We start from the raw sequence: 19,233 nt of genomic DNA on the forward strand, positions 1-19,233 counted from the left end.
GTAACATTAGGATAAAATTCCTCTCCCACTCCTAAAGTATCCTTTATTGGTGGGGTGGGAGGGAAAAGTTAAAAATAACTATGGTAGGGTGGGAAATCATTGGTTGTTTTCTTCCCCTTCGTTCCCCTTTCTTTTGCCACACAGGGACATTGCCAGGTTCCAGGAGGGATAGTCTTTACGTCAAACAAGTGATTCACAGGGAGGATAGATCCCTTCCCACCTCCTCGGGGAGGCACTCTCTACCTCTAACAAGGCCCCACAGATGTCCCTATCTTTGTGAAACAGGCATCCTGATGAGAGCCATTGCCTCCTCCATCCCCAGTTGGCATTCTGGTGCACGATTCTGCTCACAGTGCAAGCCAGGGTGTCGCTATAGAAGATGGTGATACTCCCCCAACTTTTATATTATTTCCAGAACCTTCCAGTGAGCATACCTTGGAGCATATTCCACACCTTGCAAACCATGTTGGTGGGGTCCCTCTGGAACAAGACCAGGAGTCGTGCAGCACTATACAAGGTGATGCTGCCAGTGGAGAGAGGGAGCCTTGGGGCCTCCAACTTTGAACTCTACTATATGGTGGCACAATTTCAGTGGCCTGTGCATTATGCCAGCTATGCCCCAGTACATGCCTGAGATTCGTCTTAACTCCCTCTGACATTTTAGGGATTTGATCGGGAAGGATGGCTGGGAGAGGTGAGAGGCAGCTGGAGTTGGGACTTGTGGCACCTTGTTCCAAGATGGAGTTCTCATTCCCCTTGAGCAACTGCAAATTGATAATGTCATCACAATGGGCCACTTCCCGGCTCATGGCTGATTACTGGCCGAACTCAGCCACCTGCGACAAATCACTGACACCAAACCTGAGCAGCACCCTCTAGTGCACACATTACACCATAGGCGATGGTCGTTGCTTGATCACGTGGTTCACACGAGCACTAGCATACACTTTGCAGGACCCCATGCTGACACTTCGTAGGGCCTGGGAGATGGACGTGGGCCATGAGTTGACACAGAAGTATTGGGATAGGGCACTTCTTCTCCCACAAAAACTTTCTCGTGAAGCAAAATTTGAGTATATTCGGCGCACCATACTACACAAAGCTTATCTCACTCCAGTCAAGGCTTCATAGAATATTCTGATCCCCCTCTACTCTAGCACCAGATGCTGACATGACACACAAGTTCTGGCTTTTTCCTATGGCTGCAGACTTGTGGCATGAGGTAACAAACACATTAGCTGGTATCACAGGGAGAGCTGACCTCTTCACCACGGCAAGAGTGTTTAGGCACAGGAAAGTGGGGAGTGCTGCAAATGGCTTCTCGAGTACAGCTGTAGTTGTAATGGCTTATTGTTTCTATGTTCAGCTCATTTGATTATTCCTTTAATGAACCTATGACTCCTGATGATCCTGGTATCACATGACAAATGCATTGTGCTTATGGCGGGATCATGCTGAAGAGATATTTACAAAATGTACGCATAAATCACACTGTGATGTAACAAAATTCAATAAATATGGTTTCAAAAACGTTCTGCAAAGATATGACCTCCAATCATGAACAATTGAGAGGTGTTGTTTAGGAATGATTTTAACCAACTTAGTATATTGTCTTGGAAGCCCATGTGTGATTTAAGTATCTGTAGAAGTCTCCTCTAGTTTGTGTGGAAAGCTACGGAAAGGTCTAATAGTATGATTAATTATGAGAAATCTTTATCTAGGATAATTGCACATCATCTTGTACCTTTTGTGTTGCTGTTATGATGCTGAAGCCCAGTAGGGCACCAGTCTGATAATTGGCCAACAGTTGTTCCTGTGAAAATGAAGAATTTGGAGACTGGATGAAAGTTAAATGTTACTGTAAAAATGAGATTAGGCGGTTTGAGGATGAGATTGATTTGATTTGCCAAATTCAAATATGCATTAAGCAAGAAATGCATTAATCACATTTGAAGATAGGAATCGGTCCCTAATTACAGGAAATAGTTTGAAGTTTTCCATTTGTTAATGCTATTTTCTTGATCAGCAAGGTAATGAAGTTCAAGGAGAAAAGCCAAAGGCATTAATGTTACATCAACTTTGTTACACTCCTTGCAAGCAGACAGGGTGGGGTGCTAATATATAAAAATGGGCCATACTGTTTATTGGCTGTAGTGGGCCCCCCCAAGAGAAAACAAAAGGAAAACTATTTCACTGATTAGGCCCTGTAGACTTTCCCCCCACCATAATTGAGATTTGAAACCTAATGTCCCTATCTCTCCACGAGAAAAGGCTGCAAAAAGATTTCAAAGTAATTTCCATCTTAGTTTTTCAATCTCATTTAGTTGGTAAATCTGATTTTTGATAACGTTAACTGAAAAAAGTAACTTCTTAAATTGTACAGTAGGCTCCCTGAACCACAACTGATTTAAGTCGGTACTGCATCCTCACACCTCTGGAACTGGAATACACATCCTTACTGGGACAGTTAACAACCCTGGCCCAGAAGAGAATGACCTGTCTCTGAACCCAGGAAGGGCCAATGAGTGTTGACTGCTGACCACTCAGCAGAGATTAGCTATCTCAGATTGAAAAGAAACAGTTGGGATAACAAAGTGCAACTCTATTGACTTAAAGATAGACAAGAAGAGCTTCTTCTATTCACCCCTAGGACTCTAGCAAACACTGTGGCTCCAATCACATTAATAGGGAAAACCAAATGTGTCCCTCTCAGATGGGAGGAGAACTCATCCAAATAGGGGAGGGGCTTAGGAGCTGGGGACAGGGTTGTCTAATGGCATCTGGATTTCACCATCTTGAAACAGGGGCACCTGGGTAATTTTACAGTACAAAAAAAATCAATCATTTGTTATATGTCACAAGGCTATATAATCCCTAGTCACACTGTTATCAAGATCGGAATGCGAACCTTCCAAAATAATTTCAAATTTTCTAACTTCTAACCGACACAGTCGTTCACTTATTTTTTAGGAATCGCGGTGCCGATTTCTTGCTTTTTAAAACTTTATTTTGTTGAATTTCATATCTTTGTAGTTCATCCTTCAAACATAAACAGTTTCTCATTCCCAAAACATTTCAGATTGCTTGTCCTTCCTCAGGAGCAACGCAACAAGCCACATTGCTACGCAGCACTAAAGGGAGATAGCAGGAATGCCCCATATTTAACATGATATCGCGCATTCCTGCTCTCTGCCTGCACTGGTGCATGAACTGCTACCCAGCGCCAATGCAGGATCACAATGCCAGGGTGTCTGCGTTGTAGGCAGGATAGTTTTTGTGCAGGAAGTGCCACCTTTCTTTGAATAAACAATCCTCAAAGCATTTTCCTCTTTCTAAGTGTAGTGCAGAATGCAGAAACAAGACAAAATAAACATGTTTCTCCTTATTACACCTCTGGTTTGGAGGCGTACAATTCTGACACAATCCCAAGTCTAACAGTGTTGGTAAATCTGAGAATGTGTCAGAATACTTGGATGGATGCGTGGGAACACCCTCACTTCACGCATCACACATCTCCCTGCCGCAGAGTAATATAAAACAGCAATTTGCACTGCCTTGTGTTACTCTAAATTCATCAAGCCACTCAGGGCCACACAAGGTGGCCTTCCATGACCTGATGAATCTCATTTAGATGTTGTGACGCCCTTGCATTCCCTTGCGTGGGACAAGAGTGAAACAAAACCTTGATAAATATAGGCCACAATCTATAATCAAACAATATTGGAATCGTATCACACATCTGTTATATGCCATGTAAAGTATAGCACAATGTCAAGTATAAAAGAATATGTATACCAGGCCTTGCTACCTTGCTGTTTTATGAAAGTAAATCAAAGAAGAACAACTCATGTGTTCACCAATCTGCTTCACCACAGTATTATTTTGCAACATGACTATTTTAAACATAAATAGCGTCTGTGACCTAGCACTCCATTACCTCTCTCCTTCATGCTTACCAAAGTGGCCCAATACAAGTAAATTGCACTGCTGAACATAAAACCGACAATATTGCTTTCACCCAAAAGTACTGTCACTATTTTCTGAGTGCAGAAAATGACTGCCGGTGATCTTCCCTTTCAAAGTTGGACACTTTCCCTACTTTTACTCACATTAGAGTGAGAATAGTAAATCTGAAACCTCCAAAGTCTTCCACTTTGCCTGCTTTGGGTTAGGTTTCAGAAGGAATGATAAATGTGACCCCTCCAAAGTCTAACTTTACTACTCGTAAATGCACTTGGTGAATACCGAAAGTCGTAAAGTTAGACTTTCATCTCAGTTTACCTTTGTGAATCGGGCCCACCATTTTTGGCGCAAACCCACATTTACAGACTTTAGTAAATCTTGCATCAAAATTAATGGGAGGATGCACAGGGGAGCCCGTGCTCCACCCATGAACTGAGCCCTAGATGTAAGGTAAGGCAAGGCAGCACAATGAACTGACTTGTGTTGCTCTTTTCTTTTTACAAAGCCATGTCAATCCAGCTTTGCGTAACTTAGTAAATCCTGAAATACATTTTGCGTCAGGCTGCATAAAAAAGTGACAAGATGCTATGCATAATATTAGTAAATCTGGGCTATAGTATGTATGTATTTTGGATTTCAACAGTTTTTTAACAAGATTTATGTATATTTTTCTTGCTGATAATATGCCATACAACCCCAAAAAGTGTGCTTTCACTGGCAAAATGCAGGCCGCTGAACCACTTATGATGCAAGGGGGGGCCAACCCTTCAGGACCTACTGGGCAATCAGGCAGTATATGATGGGATGGATTGACAGTGTATGAACTGTTTTTTGGTTGTTTGTGTAGGCCTGTTGTATGGTCTGCTGGGCTGGTTTTTACTGTTGCTTTAACTGATAAAAAACAAACATTGCCTGCAGCAAGCTCAAACCCAAGTAGTCTTCCATGCCTTGCAAAACACTTATACATCCTTTCTTTGCAAGTTCATAACAGCCCTGCCACTTTTTGCAAATATTGGCTCCTATTTTAGATATCTGATTCGCTAATGTGGCCACTTTTCTTTCGGTGCTGGGGACTATCTTCAGTTCCAGTCCGACCCTCCCCCAAGCCTTCATTTTGCCTTACACCACTGAATTTTGTTCAAATTTTTAGTAGAGTTATTCGCGCTCTGTTTTTTTCTTAACTATAGCATCTCAAATGGATTACGTCTGCTGTCTCGTATACATTCTCTGGAGCAATATTCAGAAGTCAGAAGGCTTTGATACTTGACGTACTCTTGACTGCTCTGTGGCTCGGAAGATGAATCAAGGTTTTATGCATGTCAGAGGAGCACGGGAGACGTGGAAGCTAATTGTACGGAGAAGATACAGTATTATGTTCTGGCAGCTGTTTGGGAAAATGTCCGCGCAGAGGGCTTTGAGAATATTTGTGGTGTAGGGATCTACGCGCAGATATATCCGCTGCGCCTTGCCACGGCTCACGTTCCACTGGTTATGAGGACAGAAAGGCACGCTCATGAAACATTATACTTAAGAGTATTGGGAATTTAGATGCAGCGAGGTCACCACAATAGGCCTTCTGATTTAAAACTGTGGTTCAAGTTTGCGTTCCTGGATGTAATTATCTCTGCTGAGTGAGCGGCATATTTTATGTTTATGTACTTTAACTGTGTGCTTAATTCGTGTCCTTTTTTAGGGAGAAATTAGGATTTGAAATCCATTGTAATGTATTAATTCGCTGGCAACATGCAGAGGTTTGAAATGTGAGTGGTTTCACATGCATGTGTAGTTCAAGGAAAGGTCATACCGAAAGCTATAGGACCTTCAATGTATTTCTGTTATAACTTATTTTTTTTTAAAACAGGGACATCCGAGTTACTTAACTCAGTAATTGTTCAGGTCAAGTAAAATAGAAATGTTATTTAAACAGTTTATTCATAGTTAAGTTGATAGTCTTAGAATTGTGGATCACTGAGTGAGTAGTTTTGAACAATAAGTCAATGGAAGTAAGATCTCCAGCAGCACTCCTATTCAACAAACCAACATGCAAATGAGTCTTGCGCGTCCATCAGACCTTAAAGTAAAATAAAATACCAACCTCCCTGCCCCTGAACACCGCCACACACCTCAATGACAGTCCACATATGCATTTCCATAGAGGATCCATGCTGACATGCCCACACCATCAATACCTGTAATACCCCACATCTTCATCCAGGATCTCTAAACCTGAGTATTTATTTATTAAGGCACCCACCTCGGTTAGTGTGAGAAAGTGCATTTTTTGGCATGGTTATCCCCCACTTTTTTGCCTGTTTTTGATGTGGTTTCGATTGTAGTCCACAGGGTCCCTGCCAACCAGGTCCTCTGTGCCAGTGCTTCTACCCTAAAACATTCTGCCCTTCTGTAAGTGCCTAGTAAGTGGTACCCTAGGTACATAGGGCCTGGAAGCTGAAAAGGGTCCCCTGGGACCCCCCCTCACTAGGACCATGCCACTGCCTTCGGAGCTTGCATGCCCTTGTGGTAGGAAAAACGACAAAGTCAGCATGTCATCCTGCCTGGATGCCATACCAGCCAACCCGCCTGTAGGTATAGGTAAGAAACCCCTCTAGCAGGCCTCTCAGCCCTAAGGCAGAATGCACTTTACCACAGGTGAGGGAATATCTGCATGAGTAGATATGCCCCTACCATACTTAAGTCCATTCTTAAGTATTGTAAGTGCCAGGAACCCATAAGTAATGTATGGGCTGGAAACTTGACAACTCAAGTTGCCCCGCGCCATGATGGCTTCACTGAAACCAGGAGTGTTTGGTATCAAACAACTTCATTTAATAAATCCACACTGATGCCAGTGTGGGATTTATTACACCATGTATTCAGAAGGCACATCAGAGGTGCCCCCTGAAAACTTATCGACCCCGGTGTGGGCACTGACTTACTTTAGGCAGCCTGACACATACAGACATGTTTCTGGACTCCTGGGTGGAGAGCCTCTACTCTCTGGGATCAGAAACTATGCACATCATGGGCAGAGGTGTCACACCTCCTCCCCCAGGATGGACCAGTGTTGGACCGGGAAGCTTCAAAGGTGTGCTGCCTTTGTAATGTGACCCCCAGCCTCTGCTGCTAGCAGCAGATAGCTGCCCCGGTTTACACCCCAACTTTGTGTAAGAAAACCGGCAGGAAAACCTAGAAGAGGAGCAAGTGTGCCCACCTTTGCCAACTCCAGCCCTAAGGTGGGGGAGGCGATGTGAAGCACATCTCTCAATCCCCACCATCTTGAAGATGGTGGGATCCCTCCAATCAGGCAGAGGTCTATGCCTCTCCCACAGGAGGGTGTCATAATAGAGGGTGTAGCCACCTCAGGTAAGGTGCCCATTGGCCCTACCCGCTACTCCCCTAAATTGCCCCTACATTTTACATTTAGGAGGCTCCCCCAGGCCTGGAAACTATGACCAAAGAAGAAAGAAGACATCCCTGCAGAAAAGACTGAAGACGACGAATACCTTGGCCCCAGCCCTACCGGCCTGTCTCCAGCTTCGACAAACATGTGACCTGTCTTGCAGTCAGCAACCTCTAGAAACCCTGGGAGGACTGCTGCCTTTGAAAAAGACACCAATCTCCAGTGGACAGCGGACCTGTCCAGAAGAAATCTACTTTAATGGCTCCAGATCCAGCTCACGGCTCGAGTCTGAGTGGCTCACCTGTCCAGTGAAGTCTCCCCAGTGATCCTGACCTTGAGTCTAGCATTGGCTGACCTCTCCTGATCTTCACGGCAGTGCCTGCAATGTGAATCCAAAGGCCTCCCCTGACCGTGACCGGCTTCGGTAGGAAGACTCAGGCGTCAAAAGGCACCCCTGTACTCAAAGCCTCTGGGCCTTGGTGAGCTGAACTGATGATGCCCCTATGACCCCCTACACCTCTACTTACCACTACTATGATTGGTCTCCCGCCTGCAACCTACAGTATCACAGTTGCAGCCTGTTTGCCAACAACAGAATCTCCACTGAAGAGCATTGGGCTCCCAGCGCAGAATTTGCACCATGCCCCCGGCCACTCCTGTGCCACTGGTGGGGTATGTTTGGTGCTGCTTTTGCCCCTGTGCTTAACCGAAAACCCCAAACCTTGGCCCCTGCAACCAATTTACATACCTGCAAGCATTGTGGCTTCGAGCACCCCCAGTCTCCATTGAAATGCATTGGGCCTAACTCCGATTGTGTCCTCTGCACCTGCCTGTCCTTGTGATGGTGGAGGTGCATTTTTGATACTCACCTAACCCTTGGGCCTTGTTGATCTTCAGTCAATCAATAAAAGCATTTGTAAAGCGCACTACATACCCGTGAGGGTCTCAAGACGCTGGGGTCGGGGGGGAACGCTGCTACTGTTCGCAGAGCCAGGTCTTGAGGAGTCTCCTGAACGTTAGGAGGTCTTCGGTCTGCCGTAGGTGGATGGGGTGGGTGTTCCACGTCTTAGCGGCGAGGTGGGAGAATGATCTGCCGCCGGCAGTCACTCTTCGAATGCGGGGGATGGTGGCGAGGGCACGGTCTGTGGAGCGAAGCTGGCGGGTGGGGGTGTAGAGGCTGAGTCGGCAGTTGAGGTACGCTGGTCCGGTGTTGTGGAGTGCCTTGTGTGCATGGGTGAGGAGCTTGAATGTTATCCTCTTGTTGATGGGGAGCCAGTGCAGGTCTCTCAGGTGGTGTGTGATGTGGTTGCGGCGGGGGATGTCGAGGATCAGGCGTGCGGAGGCATTCTGGATGCGTTGGAACCGTTTCAGGAGTTTGGCTGGGGCTCCTGCATAGAGTGCGTTGCCGTAATCCAGTCTACTGCTGACGAGGGCCTGGGTGACCGTCCTTCTAGTTTCGGTTGGGATCCAGTTGAAGATCCTGTGAAGCATGCGGAGGGTGTTGAAGCAGGAGGAGGAGACAGCGTTGACCTGCTTCGTCATGGAGAGTGTGGAGTCGAGGATGACCCCTAGGTTTCGTGCATGGTCGGTGGGTGTAGGGGGTGCACCTAGTGCCGACGGCCACCAGGAGTCGTCCCAGGCCGAGGGGGTGGAGCCGAGGATGAGGACCTCCGTCTTATCTGAGTTCAGCTTCAGTCGGCTGTTCCTCATCCAGTTGGTGACGGCCTTCGTTCCTTCGTGGAGGTTGGTTTTGGTGGTGTGGGGGTCCTTGGTGAGCGAGAGGATCAGCTGGGTGTCGGCATAAGAGATGATGTTTAGGTCGTGTCGTCGGGTGATGTGGGCGAGCGGTGCAATGTAGACGTTGAACAAAGTTGGGCTGAGGGTTGAGCCTTGGGGTCCGCCGCAGATGATCTCGGTGGCTTCGGAGCAGAAGGGGGGGAGGCGGACGCTCTGGGTTCTCCCGGAGAGGAAGGAGGTGGTCCAGTCCAGGGCCTTCTCTTGGATTCCGACGTCGTGGAGGCGTGCTCTTAGTGTGCGGTGGCAGACTGTGTCAAAAGCAGCTGACAGGTCCAGGAGGATGAGGGCCGCGGTTTCTCCGTTCTCGAGCAGGATCCTGATGTCGTCGGTGGCGGCAATGAGGGCAGTTTCGGTGCTGTGGTTGCTGTGGAACCCGGACTGGGACGGATACAAGATGTTGTTCTATTCGAGGAAGCTGGTCAGTTGTTTGTTGACGGCCTTTTTGATGACCTTCGCCGGGAACGGAGCAGGGAGATGGGTCGGAAGTTTTTGAGGTCCTTGGGGTCCGCCTTGGGTTTCTTTAGTAAGGCGTTGATCTCTGCGTGCTTCCAGCTCTCCGGGAAGGTCGCTGTCTTGAAGGAGATATTGATGGTTTTGCGGAGGTGGGGTGCGATGGTGCTGCTGGCTTTGTTGAAGACACATACCTTTTGTCTTGAGGACAGAAACTGAAAGTGTGAAATTTGTCTGTTTCACCACGATATTGTTTTCTCAATAGGATAACATCGAGCTGCTTCAAAATTGTTCGAAGTGTCGATTTTTGAAAATGAAAAGTATTTATATTTAGAAATGTACTTACCTTATTGCGAAGATCTTGGTCTTGAAATAAAGTACAAACAAAGCTTTTGTATCTAAAATTGGTATGGAGCTCCATTTTCAGTTGTGTGTCCATTATTGGTCAATGTTGTGCTATAAATGTCTTACACTCCTCTGTGTGGCCTAAGGCTACTCACCCACACTACCATTAATAGAGCACTTTGGGTTTTACATTGGGCCCTGTGCCCTTTTGGGATACCCTTGAACTCTGCGCATAGTATAACCACCTAGTGGCATACCATATACAGAGCCAGTTTTCTACAGTTAGTGTAAGGGTGGTGGGGCCAAGGTCCTCTCCCCACAAACCACCTTTATGGGGAAATTCATACTTAGCATACAATACCGTTCTCATTTAAACGAAATAGGCAGAGGACATAAGTCCTCTTTTCCTTACATCACACCACTGTAGGGCAGGCCCACACCCCACAAACAGATGACACTGACCACACTAAAATATATTAGGTGGAAGGTGGCAAAAAGTACCCCTCACACATCTACTTGTAAATTTTCGACACGCAGATGACAGTCTGAACTCCACAATTCCCAATCAGCGCTAATGGGTCGAGAATTTGGTGAACATTTCTACAAAGAAAAACTAGCAAAATGACATCCCTGTTTACTACAGAATTCGTTGTAAAAAGGGAAAATAACACATAGGCTGAGCTTCCAGAGGTCCCAAAAAATTATAGCGCCATTTCAAAAAGAGACTTGTTGATATATTCTATTCTTACCATCTTACCAGAGAAGAGAAAATGGGCATCGTAAATTTATTATTTTGTCACTTTGGGTTCATGTATTATGCGCCTTTTCAAGTTATATGCTCCTTGAGCGTTTACACAATTTGAAATATATTTGTGGATTTATAGTGGCTGACTTAGACATCTCAAATATCAACAATTTAAGCAATACACAGCCTCATAAGCACAAATAAATGAATGGATGAGAGGTTCGAAAAAAACATTTCTAGGGACTTTTGGACATTATCTGAGAATTGCCTGCTATGTTCTGAAGGGCTTGTCACTCCTCGCAGACAGATTTACTCTCATGCTAAGACATTTTTTAACTAATCCAGCATTGCTGAGTTGTGATAAATAGGTGAATGATAGAGCCAATTTGCAGAGATCTGGGGGTCAGGAGTGGTTTTGAAAGTTAAAGTAATATTTCACACAAAAAAGTCAGAAATCCATTTTTATCTCGTTGCAACATGTCAATGGAGTTTATAGAACATATGATTCATCCAATATTACTCTGCGAGAAAAAAAACGGTTGGCGCTTTGACTGTTCATGAATTTATTGATGTTCAAAGACTGGAACATTATTATCCGTCTTTCAAAATGGTCTGAGAATTTAGGGGCATATTAGCAAGGGCAGTATCGCAGTTTTAGCGGCACTTTTTGCCGATAAAGCGGCAATATTTTTATCGCCCTATTAGCAAGCTGTCGCTAACAGCTGTTAGCGACAGCTTAATGGCGATAGCGGCCTTTTATTACTGCTTTGCATGTCAGCGATATTTATCGCTAATGACATGCAAAGTAGGCGTTCCTCACTAATAGTAATCGGAAGAAGTCGCTAACACAACTTCTCCCTATTAGCAATGCCCGCAAAGCGATAAAACAACTTGCGCTAACCGCGATTATCGCTGGATTTTAACACCTGCTAAAATCCTGACTAAGCCATTGTTTTCTACGGGACGTGGATTCTACGGCTGAATCCTCACCTGCCTATTAGCGACCTTTTCCTTAGCGATGGGAATTCATCTCTAGAATTCCTGCGTTATTGATGGAGAATCGCCACTATTGCTAGTTTATTATCACCTTGGAGATAAACCTTTATAATAATGCGTTATCTCCGCGATGTAAACCAGGGATAGCCGGCGATAAAAAATACAGCGCTAAGCGCGCTTAGCGATAATTATCACTCAGCTTTGCTAATATGCCCCATAAAGTTTTAGCAATTAACGAAGAGTGGTCACGAAGCCCAAGTTGTGGGTCAAGCTAATAAATCATTTGCCTCTCCCCTCCTTTCGGAACTTCTCCAGAATTTGAGCACAACCTTTGGAAATACATTACAAATTGATGTTCTTACACATCATGTGAACGGCCGCAGAAGCTGTAGCAAAAGCGGTACTTAATTTGTGTCTGCAAATCATAGAAATATTTGAATGTACCATGGACAAGGTGTACCATAATAATGAAGCAAGCCTCCTAACACTTGGAAAAGTCTGCATGCAATGTCTAAAGCAAAAGTGGGGAAGAAAGGCATCTGGACTCACTCAGTTGTCATAAGTGGAGCTGCCCATTATAAGTGTGCATCTGCTTGCCCATTATAAGTGTGCAGCTGCCCATTATAAGTGTGCATGTGCTTAAATCCACCAGAGTTCGCGTGCCATTCAAATGACGGCAGGCTACCGGCGAGGTCGCGAACCTCGAAACAAGCAAATGCCAATCCTTTTTGCAGTAATCAAAAGATTGTGCCGAGCCCAAATCCGTTGTCAATGTGGTTTTATTTAATCCATATGGCAAACAATGCCCGACACGTTTCGGAGCAGCCGCTCCTTTCTCACGGGTCAGTTTGACACTTGATTTTACCAGTAACATATAGTGCAAAATAGTGTAACAATTGCATCCATTTTAGAGTGGTAAATTCATGTATCTAATCACAGTAGGGTTTGCCCACTTGGGCTGAATTGGGCAATGTGAGATACACTCATGTTTATCATGATTAATCACAGCCCACTGGGGCAGAATTGTATTTTTGTCAATTTAACATAATGTGAAATTAAGAACATCGATATGTTGATGTTGAGGTTCACCAACATGGGTTGGTCTCAAATGTGAGATATATATTGTGGATAGTTATGAATCTATCATGAGACATATATATATATATACATGGCCCCCCTTCACAAGTCATATAAAGGCCCAGGGACTCCATCCCCTGGAACTGAAAAATATATTATTGGGGAGTGCACAGCCTCCCTCCCCGAGTCTGTAATGTTTTCAGGTACCCTGTCCCACGGGGAAAAAACAATAATATTAGGGGAGGAGGTGCCTGGCCTCCCACCTTAAGCCCAAATGGCCCCCAGGGACCCCTACCCCGGGACCAAAGAGTAATTACAGGGGAGGGGATGCCTTATGAGGCCCCAGGGAACCCAACACCCGTGGATGGCTCTTTTACTGTGTCCAAGGGAGCCCTCTGCCGGGGCACAGTAGTTTTCCCTGCTCACAGTAGCTTTGAAAATGCTCCAGTCCGGTGGGAGCACACTTTTGTTTCCCTGCCTGCACTCTTGTGGGCAGGAAAATTCTAATTGCTCCTGCTCGGAGGGAGCAAGCACAAGCATTTGCTCCCGTCAGGTGGGAGAAATGCTAGCTCCAGTGCAGGGAGCTTGCTGGGGCTGTGGCTTTCATGGGGCATCCCCTGCTTCCCCCAATGTTATGGTTTGAGGGTGCTCCAGGTGGGCACAAATCACCCACTTATACTATATAGGGCCCTACTAGAGGCTCGGGCAGGGGCAACCCACCCCTTCCCCTTTTTAAATAAAAAAGGGGCCCTGGGGCTGGGGTGCCCGGGAGCAATAGTGGCTCTGGGAGTGGGGTTGCATGTCCTCCTCCCCTTTCGTTAAAATGCAGGCCCAATGGGATTGGGTACTTTGGGCCTATTCAGGCTCACAGAGGGGGGTCTACATGCCCTGCGCCCTCTTCCCCTTTTTACAAAGAAAAGGCCCAGGGCTATGGGGGATCCTGGGGCCAATAGTGACTTGGGAAGGGGGCCAGACACCCACTCTCCTTTATTTGGAAAGAAGGCCCAGGGTGATGGGTTCTGCGGGGCCTCTAGAGACTCAGGGAGGGGGGGTTAGTCCCCCATCCCTCCTCTCCTTTTTAAAAGAAAAGGTTTCCTGGAATGGGATCCCCAGGGGCCAATAGGGACTAGGGTAGGGGGCTTCCCTTTAATAAAAAAACAAACCCTGGGTGATGGGGTCCCCAGGGCCTATGGAAACTTAGAAAGAAAATGTCAAGGGCCTCCTCCCCTTCATTAAAAAATGGCATGAGGGATAGGGTCCCTTGGTTTTCCTTGAGCCAATACCGGCCATGCACCCACCACTTTAAATATATGTTTAGGCACCAGAGGATGGGCTCTCTTCATTTTTTTCTACAGCAGTATGTTGCTGTACCTTTGAGTGGCCATATGTGGAGCTGGACTTACTCCAAGGCTCCAAGGTCCCTTAGCAGTGCAGTTTGTAACTAGCAATTTGCTTACTCTTTTGTGAGTCTGCGTTTTGTTTTGCATGTACTTCCCTAAATCCCTAAACCCTCCTTACTCTCCCTAAACTCCTGCCATTTAGGGGTAAGTAATTCACATTTCCCAGCCGCTTCCACCACTTTCCCACAGTTCCCTCTAAAATGTAGGTCTGCATGTGAGTTGATAATTGCACTTGTAGCAGAAATCTCCACGCAGGAAAGGTCAAAAAGAAGGAGGTGGAAATCCTAAATGTAGGTTAGCGAGTGAATTTTATTTTGTAATATGTGAGTAGAGTACTACCACTGTTGTAGTACTAAACATACTGAAAAATGATGTTTGTGAATAGGCACCAATATGTCTATCAGATTATATATATAACAATATTCTATCGTGCAATTATATATATAACAATATTCTATCATGCAACCACTAAGTAGCATTACTGATGTAAGGTTTTAGGAAAGTTGTTTGCAGGACGGGGAGTAAAGACAACCCAATCTCTCACTTGAGGCACATAAGCCATATACGGTTTTGGAACATTCTCATTGTTCTGGCACCTCAACACCAAACATTGCCAGCTTGCTTCAACTGTATATGACAATTGTCCAGTGGTTATACCTTGACAGAAATACAAAAAAATATAAACATAAAATGATAAAATAGAACAAGGACCTTTTCAGAGCCATATTCACTCGTAAAAAAAACATCAGAAACGTTCTACTTTTTGCAATTTATTTTTTTCTAAGTAAAAAGCACTATGGGCCAGATGTACAACCTGCCAAATAGCGAATCGCAAATTGCGCCGCTTTTGCAACTCGCAATTTGCGATTCGCTATTTTGCATGTACAACAGTGTCTTAGACACTGTTTGCGATTCCCAATGGGGTAAAAAAAATGCGAGGCTCATGATATTCATGAGCCACTTCCATTTTGCGACCCCATTTGGAATAGCTGGCCCTCCCAAGGATGGTGGCCTGCTGGGCTCAGCAGACCACAATGTCTGGCACTGCTTTTGAATAAAGCAGCTTATTTTTTTTAAGCAGTCCATTTTCCTTAAAGGAAAACGGGATGCATTTAAAAAATAAAAGATGACACGTTTTCGTTTCATTTTTTAAGGGCAGGCAGTGGTCCCTGGGACCACTGCCAGCCCTTAAAATATAATTTTGCATGCATTTGCAATGGAGAAGGGGTCCCCTTGGGACCCCTTACTGTTTGCTAATGCATTGCCACCTACTTGAAGTAGGTGGTAATTTGCAAATGTTTAGTGACCGCAATTGGGTCGCAAAACATTCTTATATGGTTTTGGAGTCGCTATTTGGAAGGGAACGCACCTTCCAAATACCGAGTCGCAAAACTGTTTTTTGCGAGTCGCAATTTATTTGTGACTCACAAAATACTGTTTGTGCATGGGCCCATGGTTTTTAGCATGCACAAACTGGTCCAAGACCTGTTTGTGCATGCTAAAAACCATCGTACATCTGGCCCTAAGTTACTTAGGATTTGTTAACTAAGGGTTCCATTTCAGAACTTCGATTCATAATATAATACAATCAAAAAGCGTCTGCCACTAAATTACAGCCCAGAATTTTTTGGTCTATTGCCTCAATTCGACAGTGTGTGAGGAATGGCCACCTGTGACTAGCCTGAATACACATCTGGCTGGGAAGTAGTCTCTCACTGTGCACATCCTCTTGCCCCGAACATTATGAGTTGGCCTCAGGTCCTGGCCATCAGACTTGACAGAGTGTCATTGTATGGCATAAAGCAAAACATTTTACATTTTTGCAGTTTGTTAGCTGTAAGTTCAGTAAGAGCTGGACCCTAAACCATTCGACAGGAACATGAACCTGCTGTAGAACGGTCTACTGAATATCACTATACAAACCAAAAAACTCAGAATCTCCATCCACCCACACAGCTATTTCTCACCTATCAGTCTGTAAGTTGGGAGCACAACATCAGAAGGGAGGGCACCTGGAAGGGTGACATGTTGTTGCTGGTTTCGGGAGCAGTGGGATACCCAGAGACATCTGATATGCGCCACCACAGTGAAATCTAGGACATGTCACTGGGTGATAGGGAATCCCCAGCACTATGGTCATGCTCCACTGGGGCACTGGTGCACAACTATTCATCTGGGAATTTACATCAGGGTGAATGTCAAATAAACTCTGGGGAGTTGGTACTGCGGGAGCTCAATAACTGGGAGCTCACAGACAATTATTAAACATTGAAGAGGGACTATGGAAATTAGCTGCTTGGTAGTGGCCCTGTTGGAGGAAGATAACGGCCTATATATTCTATTTCTACATTCTTAGATATGGGCAGTTGGACAAAATGTGATCTTCCAAACTGACCGTGGTAATCAGTCTCAGCCACTGAATGAATGAATTTTATTGTATCAATTAACAAAAATTGTTACAAAAGTTTCCTATAAAAAATCCACAAAACTTGCTTGCTACAGTAGTCATCATTAACAACTACAAATTTGATGTACTACATCCGGTAAAACAAATCTTGAAAATACAGATCATAGATAATAAAAACACTAAAACCCATGTATCAGTTATGAAAAGAAAAGGGATTAAAAAGTGCAAAATCAATAAGCTTTTTTTTTTTTTTTTTTTTTTAAACCAGGGACTTTCCCCTGTATAGAAACTTCATGAAACAGGCAAATTCATATAAAATTTCCAGATAGAGAGGCATTCAAGGACCTATTTTGGAACAGAGATTCCACTAAAGTGCAGAATACATACATCTCGTCACAACATGCAAATCAAAGTGTAGGCATGCCCAAAGTGCAGTCTTGAAGTTCTAAAGTGCAAGGTGCATTACTTAAACGTTCTTTAACTTTGTGTGCAAATTTGGCGAACCTAGCCAATTCCATCGGTGTCTCCAGGCTAAACAAGAGTTTCATGGCATCCTTGCAAATAAGCGTCCCATATTTTAAAAACCATGGCCTTAGTAAAGTGTGACGTGCGTGTTTTAAGCAATGGCATATGCAGACCAAATGAACCATAGATTCTTCATACTGGTGACATAGTCTGCAGGTGGTAATCACCTCTAGGGATTTCCAGCGCCTGTTGATATCTTTTATCGGCAATGCCATAAGCCTCACTGTTAAGATTTGCTTTAGAATGATCTTATTTAATGCAGCGTTGAGGTATGGTTGCCTTAACCGATCTTCATTGGAGCTTGCAAGTATCCCAATGTTACTTTTGGAACGATTCAACTCCTTCATGTCTTCTTCCCTTGATAATACTCTAACTTGTTTTTTAATATAGATTTTAGTGTGCCAGGCTGATAGGTCAGATCTTGCAATTTGGTCATGTCAAGCTGTTATGCAGTGCAGGCAGTTTTCAGGCCGTTGCTCCATGAATTATTGGCTTTCATAAAGATCATTTTCAGGGTTGACTTCATTGTGTTCAGAGGGGCCACACAAACCCCTCGGTAGTACCGCACGAACGTGGCCCAGTGCTCGTAGCTTTGTTTATTCAACCCAAATTCCAGTCGCACCAGGATGTTTCGTGTATTCGCTGGAATCTGGAAAATTCGCTTGAAGGTTCGGCAGTTGATATGTTCGAGGCTATTAACAAACGCCGTAGGAAATGCTAACTGACCATATGTAATTGAGGGAAGCAGCTTTGCCCTTATACCTCTTCTAATGGATTTTGTTGTTGGGCTATTTAGTTTAGAATTAAGCTTGCACAAGGCGAACGTCACTGTCTTGGACTTTGTTTCAACTAAAGCAAGGTGAGCTGTTGATTTCCCATTACTCATCAGCCACACCCCCTAGTAGTTGTATTTGGTCACTGTTGTTATCTTCAAGTTGCCCAACCTCCAATATTGTCCGAGTTTGTTGGCATACTTTCCGAATATAATTACCTTTGTTTTTCCTGTATTTGCTCTTAGGTCATTCTTGTTGTTGTAAAGATTAATGCGTCCAATAGTCTTTGCATGCCTACTTTTGTGTGATCTAATAGCACCATTTCATCTGCATACTGCATTAAAAATAATCTGTTTGAGCCAATTTTCGGAGATAGAAGATTTGCATTAAGAATAGTTTTAGCGAGGTCTGCCGTATATAAGTTAAAAAGCAAAGGTGCCGATACACAGCCTTGTTTTAAACCACGGTCTGTTGGGATCTTTTTAGTAGCTGAATTCATTGACGTTTTCACCCGTACCCAGGTTCCAGTGTAAAGGCTAATTATTGCCTTTAAAAGAATCTCTGGTATCCCCCAACCTTGTAGTTTCCGCCACAGCAGACTCCGATTGACTCCGTCAAAGACCGCAGCGTAGTCCACGAAACATGCAAAGAGAGGGGCAGCGACTTTTTCTGTGTAGTCTGTTCTATCATGTATGCAAGGGCTAAAATATTATCCATTGTGGATGCTCCTGGCCTGAAGACATTTTTGCAACTTGGTAGAATTTCATTTTCATCGGCCCAGGTCTGCAGGTCTTGTACAAGGAGGCTAGCATATCCTTTCTCTTCAATGTCTAAAAGGGCTAACAGCCTGTAGATCGAGGGGTCCCCGGTATTGCCCTTTTTATGAATAGGTGGTAATAGAGATCCTTTCCAAGTCTCTGGAATTTGTGAATTTGCCAGACAATGCTGGGAGAGCGGCGTGAGTATACTTCTCCAGAAATCACGGTGTTCTTTAAACAACTGTCCTGGTAATCCGTTAGGGCCTGGTACCCCATCCTTTCTAATGTTTTTTAAAATTGGTGTCACGCGATTCCCTACGACGGGGGCTTCTGGAGGTACCTCCATATTTAATGGGTTCTTTACCACTGCCGATCTGGATTTGTCTTCTGTGGCTACTAGTAAGGTTTCTGGCAGAGCAGTAATGGTAAAAAGCTCTTGGTTGTGCGATGATGTATAATTTTGTGCGTCACAATATAATGTTATCCACAATATAATAGGTTATCCATATGTCACTAGCAACCACATTACACCTGTCTTGGCCATGCCCAGAAAGTTTGTTAATATATGACCAGAATTCAGCCTGTTTATTTGGATTT

The sequence above is a fragment of the Triturus cristatus genome, chromosome 6 (assembly GCF_964204655.1).
Source record: "Triturus cristatus chromosome 6, aTriCri1.1, whole genome shotgun sequence".
Classification (NCBI taxonomy): domain Eukaryota; kingdom Metazoa; phylum Chordata; class Amphibia; order Caudata; family Salamandridae; genus Triturus; species Triturus cristatus.